At 32.5% G+C, this 12050-nt stretch overlaps 1 pseudogene; it reads right to left on the reverse strand.

The window, feature by feature from the left end:
• Nucleotides 1–6186: 6186 nt before the first annotated feature.
• Nucleotides 6187–6305, reverse strand: LOC118600780 (annotated as a pseudogene).
• Nucleotides 6306–12050: the final 5745 nt, after the last annotated feature.

Genomic DNA, 12050 nt, shown 5'->3' on the forward strand with positions numbered 1-12050 from the left:
ACTTCATGGAGTCTCCTTGTCAGCCTCTTATGATGGAATTTCATTTTCTCCAGAATATGTCTGTTGGGAGTGGGGGTGGGTGATGTCTCTGTTTAAATATTAGATTCAAACACTCTTCAACAATGTATTTGAATCCCTTTTTTAAAAAGCTGAAACGTAATGCTTTGTCAGACATAGTATGTTTGTAATAAAGCATACAAACAAAGCAAAACAAAACAATTAGCAACAATCAGGACTAAACACCTGGTATGTGAAATTTTGGCAGAGACAATTTCCCAGTGGAGGCTTAGAGCTGAGCCCATTTCAGCCTCTCGAGGTTGTCATTTGGCAATTTAGAACAAAGGAGGTGATCTACTGCCTGGTGGCCACATGGTGTTCTTTCAACCTGTTATCTGTCAAGATGGGAAGAAGATAATGCCAGTTTACATCATTTACAGTGAGACTGGAGAAGCAGGAAGCAGGCAGGTTGAAAGTGCACAGCTCACATTGCTTCCTTGAGGCTCCCCCATCCTCAGAAACAATGCATATTTCTCTGAAGATTAGCTGGCTGAATGGCAAAAAATCACACACACACACACACACATACACCCCAAAGGGAAAAAAGCAAAAACAGAGGAAAAGATCGAAAATCCTCTGCAATAAGACTGAAAATAAATTTAAATTTCTTACCATAAAAAGATAACAATATGTGAATTTAAATCAACTTGATGTGCAAAAAGTGGTGAATGGAAATGAAAATACTAATTTTAAAAGGAATGTTTTTAAAACAGTAGCATATAACTATAATTCAAAACTATAACTATGACCTATTCATAATATAATTGCTCAAATACAAAGCAGTTTTTATTTTTGCATATTACTTAAAACAATTATGTAAGTTTACATACTAGTACATTTGGTAGATATAGGTTAATTTTAATTATTATATTATTTTGGTTTTATTTTAGCTTCTGACTAAATTTTTATTGTGTCCATGTAACTTATTTATATATGCTATAGAAATTGTTGCACCAGAATTGAGGCTGCATTAGACAATCCTGCAATGAATGTCTTTATATATTTTATCTGCTTAGGACAAAGTTCCAGGGTAGAATTCCTTAACCACAAGTTATGATCATTGCAAGGGCTATCGTTTTGCACTGCGTGTTGCTTACTAAAGGTCTGCTTCGAAGTTACCATGCCAAGAGCAATGGATGAGCATATCAATTTTACCAACTCACTGTAAACCTTTTCATTTTTCAATAATATATTTACTTAGTATATCTAAAGGCTTGTTTTTGATGCTTATATCTCATGGGTTTTAAATCAGGTGTAACTTGTCCCTTCATGTACTGGGTCCATGTATTTATTATGAAAATGAGGTTATAGATGAACTTTATCAAAATAGATTTAAACCGTTTGGTGTTCTTTTAACATTTTAAGTATATAGAACTTTTGAATCTATATATATTAAATCTGTACAAATTTTCTTTGAGGATATCACCATCATTACAAAGAAGAGAAAGTTAAATTTCTCCCAATTTCGATATTTTCTATTCTGTTTTGGATAGTTTTGTTTTTCCCTATACTTTACTTTTAATGTAAAGCTCTTTAATCCATTTTAAATTTACTTAGAAGGATGCTACAATAAATGGGTTAAATTTTATCCTTTATAATTTTTAAATCAAAATTATTATTCAGTTATCTTGGCCTCATTTATCATGTAATCTTTTCTTACTCCCTTGGTTTTAAAGCTTACTTTTCCACACATATTGAACTTTTATATGTCATTGTATCTATTTATGGCTTTCCAATGATGTGTGCTTTTATTTATGCCAGTGTTATATTACCTTAAATATTATTTCATTTCAGTGGGGCTTGTAGCAACACGTTGGGTTTTACCTCCTATTCTCCCTTAATATCCTTTTTGAAAATATTCTTTCTTATTCCTTTTATGATGTCACTTTAAAAATACACAAGATTTGAAATAACCCTTACTCGATCATTAGATGTTCTATCTCTTCCAATGTGGAATCAAGTATCAAATTACGCTGAACAAATTACAGATTGTTTTAAAATTAGATTTAGATTTGGCTTTAAAAAATTGTCTTAAAAAAAAGCATACTTTTAGGTCTTCCTCTTCTGGATCTAGTTTGAGAATGAAATTCAGGAGCAATCACTCAAAATATCTGTTTTACTACTTTGTAATCATGTTTAGAATTTAGATTCTCTCTATATAAGTATTAGCTTAATATTTCACATGATGTAGCATATTGGACACAAGAACTATTCTATTTTTATATAGTCATTAACTATAATAAAATATTGTACTGATGTGTATTTCGTTAAACTAGAGAATTCTTATATACACTTACATATTTATTTATTTATATTTAATAAGACAGTATAAATTATTTCTAATCACATGTTATTCAAAGCTGAATAAAATAATATTAAGCTAACAAACTTTTACCTAAGATATTGGGGTAATTCTACATGACTAGATTGATTAAAGCAAAATTACATATATATTTAGTCCTTTGATAATTAATGTGGGAGTGATCAGACTTATGCAAAATATATACTAAACTTTCAACAAATTTCTAATAAAACCAAATTTAAATGAATTTTCTATGCCCTGTGCATATAAATTGGGATACAATCTACTACAAAAATAGATGGTGTCGTATTTTCTATATTTTCACTCTGGATTTATAAAGTGTGCCAGGGGACCTACATCCCTTAAGTATTTGTCAAGATAGAGATAGAGAAAAAAACCAACACACAAACACTCTTCCTAGCCGAGCTGTTAACATCATTAGATCTGCAGTTCATTGATTATAGACTCAGAAATTTGTAACTAATAAAGATCTTTCAAGAAATCTAATTTAAGCTCCACAAATGATGAGACAATTATGTCACAACAAAATCGTTTGATGTCTTTATGCTAACTAGTTGCAGGACCAAAACCACTGTGTAATTAACACTGTAATTGTTGGTGAATAGTTTTTCTTTTCGTACCCATATATTAATAAAGAAAAAAATGTTAGCAAAAATTCCAAATTAGGCTTAAAATGCATTTGTAATAAGGTTTATAATAATGTTGATTCATAGTGTACTTTATAAGGTTTAGCCCTTATTTTACTGATTTAATACACATAAAAATCTGACTTGACATTCTTATAAAAAGAGAGATTAAGACAGAAAGAGAGACACACATCAGACACGTGCACACACAGAAACATATAAAGACACAATGAGAAGATGGTCAAGGTATGGGACCTGAGAAAAAATCAATTCTGCCAATATCTTAACTTTGGTCTAGCTTCTAGATCTGTGACAAAACGAATCTGTTGTGTAAACTGCCCAATCTGTAGTATTTGTTATCAGAGCTCTAGCAAACTGCTGTACCATATTTACACCCCAATAAGTTCCACTGTCACTCTATTTGCTACCTGACATAAAATGACATGTTACAGGAAAGAAGTGGCACTAGAAAGAGACAATGGTATTAAGAAACATGTTAACACATCTTAAATCTGTAAATTTTATGGAAATATATGACACTATAGCCCTCCCTTATCCACCAAGGATATGATCCAAGACCCCAGAAGGATGCCTGAAACTGTGGATAGTACCACCCCATATATGCTATGGATTTTCATTTACGTAAATACCTATCATAAGGTTTAATTTATAAATTAGGCACAATAAGAAATGAACAACGATAATAACAAAAAGGAGCAATTGTAATAATGTATCATAAGTCAGTAAGGGTCACTTGAACACAAACACTGCATACTGCTACAGTGGATCTGGGTGAGGCAGAGTGGGACAGAGTGAGATTTTATGATGTTATTCTGAACGACAAGCAAGTTAAAACTTACAGAGTGTTTATTCCTGGAATTTTTCCTATTTTTAGACTGTGGTTGACTGTGAGTAATTGAAACTGTGGAATGTGAAACCTAGAGTCGGGGTGGGGAGGGCTACCCCAACTCTCGAATCCTTCCAAGGGCCTTGAAAGTGATCCATACAATTCAGAGGTCCTGAAACTTCAGTGTAAGCTCCTTGGTAAACACGCCTTGGCTATAGTGTAAAAAGATTTTTTTTCATGATACCAAATCAAAGTTTCCATTTATTAAATGAGTTAAAATGATATTCAATGAAAAAAAGTTCAATCTCATATTTCCACTGAAAAAAAAATATTTTATCTGTATAACTGGTACAAGAATTCAAAATGTTAGTACTGATGGAGATGGACATTTTCTGTCATTTTAACAGAGTATACATATCTTGTGCCAACCAGATATAAAATCATGCTAAAAAAATTGTTATTGACATAGATCAATGTTAATATAATGAAAAACCAAAAGTGAAGATCACAAATTATATAATGGAACTGAAATTGGCAGTAGTATTAGGTTATAATGTAGTCATGATGATCCAAAGTGTAATTATTATAACATTTTAAAATTATTTTTGAAATGGAAAAAATTAAAACAAATACTGATACTGGGGAATTTGTGGCCCCTGGGTTTTTAGCCTCAATTTGACAAGTGTGTTCTGGATTTTACTTCTTTTCGCATAACTAATTTGTAATGTTCCTTCTTGTTGATATAATTTAAAAGTTGAAATTTTGTTTATGTGGTGTTTAAGACAAGTCTGCATAATTAAATTCCAAAGAGCCTTTGGAGCATTTTGACTTCGATTCACTTTATGTTCAGCTTTTCTAGAGAGATAGAGCAGGGCTAAGCACTGTTATAATTATGATCTGTAAACATTGGCAAATGTTTTGTTTTTAGAATATTGTATTATTTCTAAATCCTGAGGAGAATTAAGTTGGCTAAATGCTAACAGTTCTAAATAAGATGAGAAGATTCCATAGAGAACATCTATCGATATAAGACATAAGTAATGATATTCAAAAATAAAAAATGTGTTCACCATTTCTTCTGAGCCATGTAGTTGACAAGACATACAGCCAACAAACTCCTACTTCCTTGAAGACTTCCCCAAATCACCCAACACAAGCCCAAATCCTAGAGCTAACCCATTCTTTCTTATGGTGATACCTCATGGGTCCCATGTGGCTTTTTAAACAATGAGTAATAGAACGAACTTTGTTTAATTACAGTTGTATTCTTGGTAGTTTTTGGCTGGAGACCATAAATCTGCTCAAAACTTTGTTGTGACAACTGTTGGGTGAATATAAGAAATGAAGGAGAAAACTAAGGGGATCCCCAGATTTCCTGTTATGGTGAAATATGGTCAGATGTGGGCACCTATGAGGGGATGAAGATGATGCAACGGGTTTGGGGTATGAAAAGGAAAGAAGGAATAAAAATGATTTTGTATTTTTAAATTAATTTTTAAATTGTGTGATAATCAAATGGAGACATTCAATAGGTATTTGAGAGTCAGTAAACAATAGTAATTAATCAAATAGATGTGAGATCAAACACGAGCTCAATAATTCCACTAGAAGCATAAGTTTATTTCTATTGGTCTCAAATTCCTCAATATTAATGCTATGGGCTGAGAAAAGAAGGACACTATTTAAATGATACGACTATAATCATAGTATGAATATGACAGATGGCTGGGTAATTAAAACTTTACCAGATAAGGTAAATTGTTTTTATTTAAATCTCATTCATTTTAAACTGTTTTTAATGATGTACCCTATGATTTTACATATATTCTGCCCAGAAAGAGGTTCAACGTAGTCTTAGAATAACAAGAGACATGTAAACACTATGTTCATGATCAGAACAGAAAGGCAAGAGTGTCTGAAAAGATAGAAACATGGAAACTACTCTGCTTTCCTGAGAACATGACAAAAGACATTTAGGTTGCAAATTGCAAAGGGAAAGAACAGCCTTGTGTGCTTAGTATTTTGGAAATCTTTCAGATTTGCCAAGTATTTTAAATAAATTATTTACTGTAGTCCCTGTCTCGATTCTGCCAGAGATTGATGTTTAAATACTCCTCATTCCCAAGAAGTGAACGCAAGGTGAAAAAGGCTTACTACATAGAGACATTTTACAGTGGCAGTTCATGCCACAAATGTGGTTACCCAGGAGGATGTTTTTATTTTTATTATTTTGTTTGTTTGTTTTTAGATGAGGCAACCCTTGATTGACCTCACGCTTTGCAAGGATCTTGTCAGTTTATAATCTCTTATTTTTTAATTTTAAAAAATTTTTATGCCTACAGCACCTGGTCTTTCTAGGTGGTTTCCCATCCAAGTATTAAACAGGCCCGACCCTGCTTAGCTTCCAAGATCAGCCGTGATGGGGCTTGTTCAGGGTTGTATGGCTGTAGACAGGAGGTTTTTATAACAACTCTAGTTCTACCCTCGTCTGTACTTCTCTCTACTGGGTGCCTAGAAAAGAAATATACACAATGGTGCTAAGTTTGGGACATGCATTGAAAGGCTTAGACCAGTAATGGTAACCTGATCTGGGGAAAAGAAGTGTCATTGAACCTCCAATAAATGTGACAATGCCAAAATCTTAATGCAGATCATCCTCCATTCTATGTTCTTAGATTCTACACTTTCCACCCAGAAGACCCAAGCAGAAAACACAAGTTCTTCATTCATTATATTGAGGAGTCCTGCTGGAGGGGGATCCACTCAGTTTCAACTACTATGTAGCATTTAGGTAAAGCATATAAAAAAAGATTTAGAAAAAAAATTATTTTCCCTTATTTGCAAAACTAGTCTTTGTTTGTCTTCCTTTAATATAATTTAAAATAAAATAATGCCCCAGACGAATATTTCTAAATCTATTCTACATTGTGACAAACACACACCAATTCTTTTTTTGTGCAAAAAAAAAAAAAATTTCTTTAAGTTAATGAATCAGTAGATTTATTAGATAAATTTTTTGACTTCCTGTAACAATACTTCCTGTTGTATCACAGGTATATACAAGGGCAAAGTGAAACTTTCCTAAGGCTTTGTTATACATACGGATATAGATGTGACTATATCTGAGTTTTTGGCTGAGTTTATTCCCAAGTTTTACTGAGTGAGGTCATTTTGGCCGTTGATTCAAAGCAAGGATAATCTTGGCTATTTTGGTTTTGGGTGTGGAAGACAAAGAGGAAACAATGTCTTTCAAGCGTTTACAATGCATCTTAGCAGGCAAAATATTCAAGAGGATTCATGAGCATTCCTTAGATGTATGGAGTAGAAATCAATCACAAAAACATATGTTGAATGCCCAAGATGTGCCAGCCGGTGTGTTTTACACTATTGGAAACATATGGTAAATATCCTTCCTTCAAATAAAAAACATACTACACTCTCTTTGCAGAATGAGCAATGACGGTGATTATAACTGTGATTGGGAGCCCGCTGTGCCCACAGCACTGTTCTAGATGCTCTTTCAATGGTTCTTAAAGGTTCTTATATGGAGGCACCGATAGAGACAGAAAATAACTTTGGTCCTTATCAATCATGTGGATGGGAGGGGCTTTGTCATGCTAGGAAATGCTAGCTCCATGCTGAAATTTCTTTTCATCCCTTTCTGTCAGGTCCTTTAAGGGTTAATTCTGACTTCTTTTCTATTTCATAGTGTCTTTTTTGTTGGTTTTCATGTATAAAATTTGCTCTTTCTTATTAGTTATTAAACATATTTTATAAAAATATTCAAGGGAAGTTTAGACTTCCACAATAGTGCAGGTGGTTCAATTGAGACATCTCAGTGTCTCAATTGAATATTTCCTCATTTAATTCTTACATTTTTCCCCTCAGACTAGATAATGAAAAATTTTAAACTTGTGTGTCTAGTCCAAGATCACAATGCTGGTGAGTGGACATCTGAGAATTAGAAATACTGCCTATTTCCCCCCCCATGACATTACAGGACTTCCTGTACACAGAGAAATGGGACAAGAAAGCTAAGCAAGGTGGCCCAGGACTGATATCTTTGATGGTTGCAGACTCTTAAGTTGGAATGGGAAAAAAAAGTTTTCAAACTAAAATGGAAACATGGTTTCTTTGATCTATTTCACTCTGAAGAGGATCCTGGATCTTTCTCACTGTATAAGGAAGATGCTTTCCACAGATCAGCTTACTGTGCTTACTCCTTTTTTTGAGTGAATCAATAAATTATCTTAGTACTATGTGTAACATATTTACATGAATTTTTAAGTAGGCAGGAATATTGTTTAATTTACTGCTATGTCCCCAGCATTGAAAACATGTTGATTAATTAATGATTATTGCCTTGTTTAATAATATAACAGATTATTTAAGTAAATCCAAATTTACATCCAGAAAATCATTATAGATTAAGGTTTCCTTTGGTATTTTAAATATTTGACAGTACTATTCCATAACCATTATTTAACTTCCTTTAATCAACATGTGAAAAAGAGAAAAGGTTCAATTGGTATTTGCCATTTAATCAGAAAGAAGTGTCTGTACAAAAAGAATTATGTGTAAATTGGTAGTAGTCAACACATTTTCACAGGATGTTGGGTTCATACAGACCTTTCTACTAAATGCAGTGACGCTAACATTAATTGCTTTCACTCTTCCCTTCTACCCAGATATCTAGGGCGGTAGTTTGAAATTAAATACTGAGATCCCTCTACCCTCCTATCTCTTCTCTCCCCTCCCACCACAGTTCTATGCCAGGTATCCATTAAACCTTGAGCCAGGGAAAGAGGAGTGACATTCTTAAACTCCCAAGCACTGCTAAGTATAGCTATAATCCACATGTAGAAAAATACATTTTTTTAAACATTCATATTTTATTGTATTCTCTTAGCTTTTGCCCCCCATTCCTTCTTCCAAACTTCTTAACTATTCTCACTTCCTACATCTCCTTAAATAATCCACTTAATATCTTAATTTGAGGTAAAGAATGGCCAGATTCACATGAATCCAAAAGATCAGTGAGGTCACATGTATTGTTGTGCTTTGCTTTATTTAATTTAGTTATTTTTTGTTCTTTTCATTTTTTTAAGAGAAGTAAGACAATATTTCCTTGTTCCACAAATAAAGCTGGCTATGTCTTTTTGCTTTATTTATTTTTTTAATGTTGGAGAAACAGTAACATTTTCCTACACCGATGGAAAAATGTGGCATTCAATGTAACATTAATGATAAAAAGAAAATAAATAATTGCTGGAATTATCTCCTTGAATAGTCAAGAATAAATGGGATCTGGTGCTAGCTGGAGGGGTGGCTTCAACCAGGAACACAGGCGGTTTATTCCGGGCAATGGGAGCATGTGAGCAGAGAAGCAAGGACGTGTGTAGGTGAGACGGTGAGAGCCTGACGATCTCTCTCTTCTTTGATTGATTCACATTTCTCAGAAAACTGGGAAGCAGTCTAGCAAGGCTTATTTTGAAATGACAGGAAATTACATCTAATAAAGATGAAAAGGAAACACGTTAGTGTTAGGAATTTATAGACAGAAATCATAGCATAATGTAAACTGGGTTATGCAGAAAAGAAGTAAATGGAAATATCTACCACTCTCAACAAATTATTGAAATCATTCATGAGGATAAAGGATGAGACTAATTAATGGGATTAAATAATAAGTTATCTAGAAAGTTTTTTAAAAAATTACAATGTGAATAATTTTACTTTTTATATATGAACAGGTCAGTAGAAATGAAACAAAGATGTTGTTATTCCCAACCCAAATAAATGGTAAGATTTGTGGGTTCTTAAGATCCAAGAGAGAATTAGTAAATATACACAGTAAATATTCATGCGTCTTTGTTTTTTAAAATTTCTTTGACTATAATTTCAAACAAACAATAGAGAAGAAAATACTTTACCTCTATCTAAGTTGCTTGACTTATGTAATAATGCAAAGCATTAATCAGATAAATATATAATATGAACTTACATAAAAAATTTAGTTATAATTTTACCTTGTTTGAACAATTATTGAATGACTGTATGCTCCTAAAAATAGACAAATACCCTTGAAATCTCAGCAGATTAATCTCTTAAAAACACAATTGTTGTTCACTGGTGTAAACAAATTTATCATGGAGTTGGGATAAATGTTAAGTCACTGAAGGCGTAGCTAGTAATCTACTATTAATAGATATAATGATGATATTTCTTTATTATTCTTATGATAAAACTTTTAAGAGAAATTATGTGACACTAATTTCAAAGGACAAGTCAGATATATACCACTTGTACCTGTACAGATTTGTTTCTCTTCTTTTCTACATTCTTGTGGGTTCTGTAGAAATTATAGCTATAATTATATACACGCAAACAAATCCCATATATTTCTGCCTCACGAAGAAATTATAAAGATGGTTTGATGACATGATTCAGATTGTGTATGCCCTTACATTGGATTATAAGGATCTAAACCAATACAATATAGCTCTATGTACAAAATAAAAGATATTGTAAGTCTGGAAACATATATCACTATACACATGCACCATATCTATATTTATCAATAATACTTCTTAAAATATATTGACATATATACCTATGCAAAGCAAAATATGTACATTTTAAATATGGAAAATGTCAAAGATTCATACTCGCTTTACAATTATAAGGTCATTTCTTTAAAAAAAATGGAAACTATTTTTAATTGTGGAAAAACTTTATAAGTTAGAGCACCCTGCTGTTGTGTTTTATGTGCCAGTGTGTAATTTGAAAACTATATGAACTATGTACCCCCCAAAGTACACATCGACTAGAAATTAATTACCATTAAAAAAATAAATATCAGTCTTATTCTTAAAGGCTTGTAGATTGGTTTTAGGCAATCTTTATTATTTTGGCAGCAGCTTAAGTCAAAGAGAATGTATCTACCAGGGACATCTAGATCTTACAGAAAGAACTGACATTCAACAATGGACAGTGAAAGAATCAACACAATGAATTAGTGTGTTGTAGGAAGTGACCAGAACAGATATAATCACCTTTAAATTGTTATAAATTAGTGTTCAACATTTTTTTTTAAGAACCTACCTAGTTGCTTGCTTCACTTTGCTCTTCATTAGGACATGCCAGATGAATATATAGTAGGAGACCATGTATTGAAATATTTTACTAATGAGCAGTGCAAGTGGAAATAAATGGTTGACACCTGTAGGATATTATGCCATTTTTATATGTGGAAAATCACATGGAATTCTGATACTTAGTATACTGTTAAAGAGGTACCTCACACATTATGCCATTGACTTTCCAATAAACTATTAAATACTTTTTTATTTCTAACATAACTATTTAACTGCTAGACCAACATAACCCTGTCTAAAGCCTCAGTAAATTGTGCAGACGTTTCCAGCCTGGAGAAGTAGGATTCAATAGCCTGGGTGCAAAGATCATGATGCAGAGCTGATTTCAAGTAAGAGGTTAGTGTCTTCTAAATTGCAGGAATAAAACACCTTTAATGTGGTGGTGTGCTCTTCATATTTGCAGCAAACTCAGACTTAAGAGTGGCTCGAGAGTTAGAAATAAAGCTAAAATCAGTATAATTTCAAAAGAGATACTATGGACTCTGTCCCCTCAGAAGGTTAGAAAGTTTAAAGAAGATATTACTTGTCTTTATCCAGGTAGGCATTGGAAACTCAAAGATAAGTGTTTGTTGAATAAGTTAATGAGTAAATATTTGAAAAATTAATAAAATGAATAGCGATAAATGTAGCAAAGGGGGTAATTTTTGATATAAAATAGAAATATTTGTGCTCATAATTGTCATAAGTATGCCTCATTAGCTTGACTCTCTCATCACCTCTTCAGTAATAACTTTCTTTTATTGTATTTTTTCTATATATTCCCATTAATTGTGTATTTATCTATTTATTTATTTATCTATAATAATCTGAATGCTCCAGAGAAACGGTACCAGTGGGATACATATATATACATACAAAAACACACACATACACACATATACAAGCATATATACCCACATATATACATATATATATATATACATACTCTCGTACACACACATATACACATATATAAAGAAATTGATGTGAGAAATTGTTTCATTTGTTTACAGAGGCAGAGAAATTCCAAGATCTGCAGTCAGTAACCTGGAAACCAGGAG

This window comes from Rousettus aegyptiacus, unplaced genomic scaffold (assembly GCF_014176215.1).
Source record: "Rousettus aegyptiacus isolate mRouAeg1 unplaced genomic scaffold, mRouAeg1.p scaffold_m13_p_3, whole genome shotgun sequence".
Taxonomy (NCBI): Eukaryota; Metazoa; Chordata; class Mammalia; order Chiroptera; family Pteropodidae; genus Rousettus; species Rousettus aegyptiacus.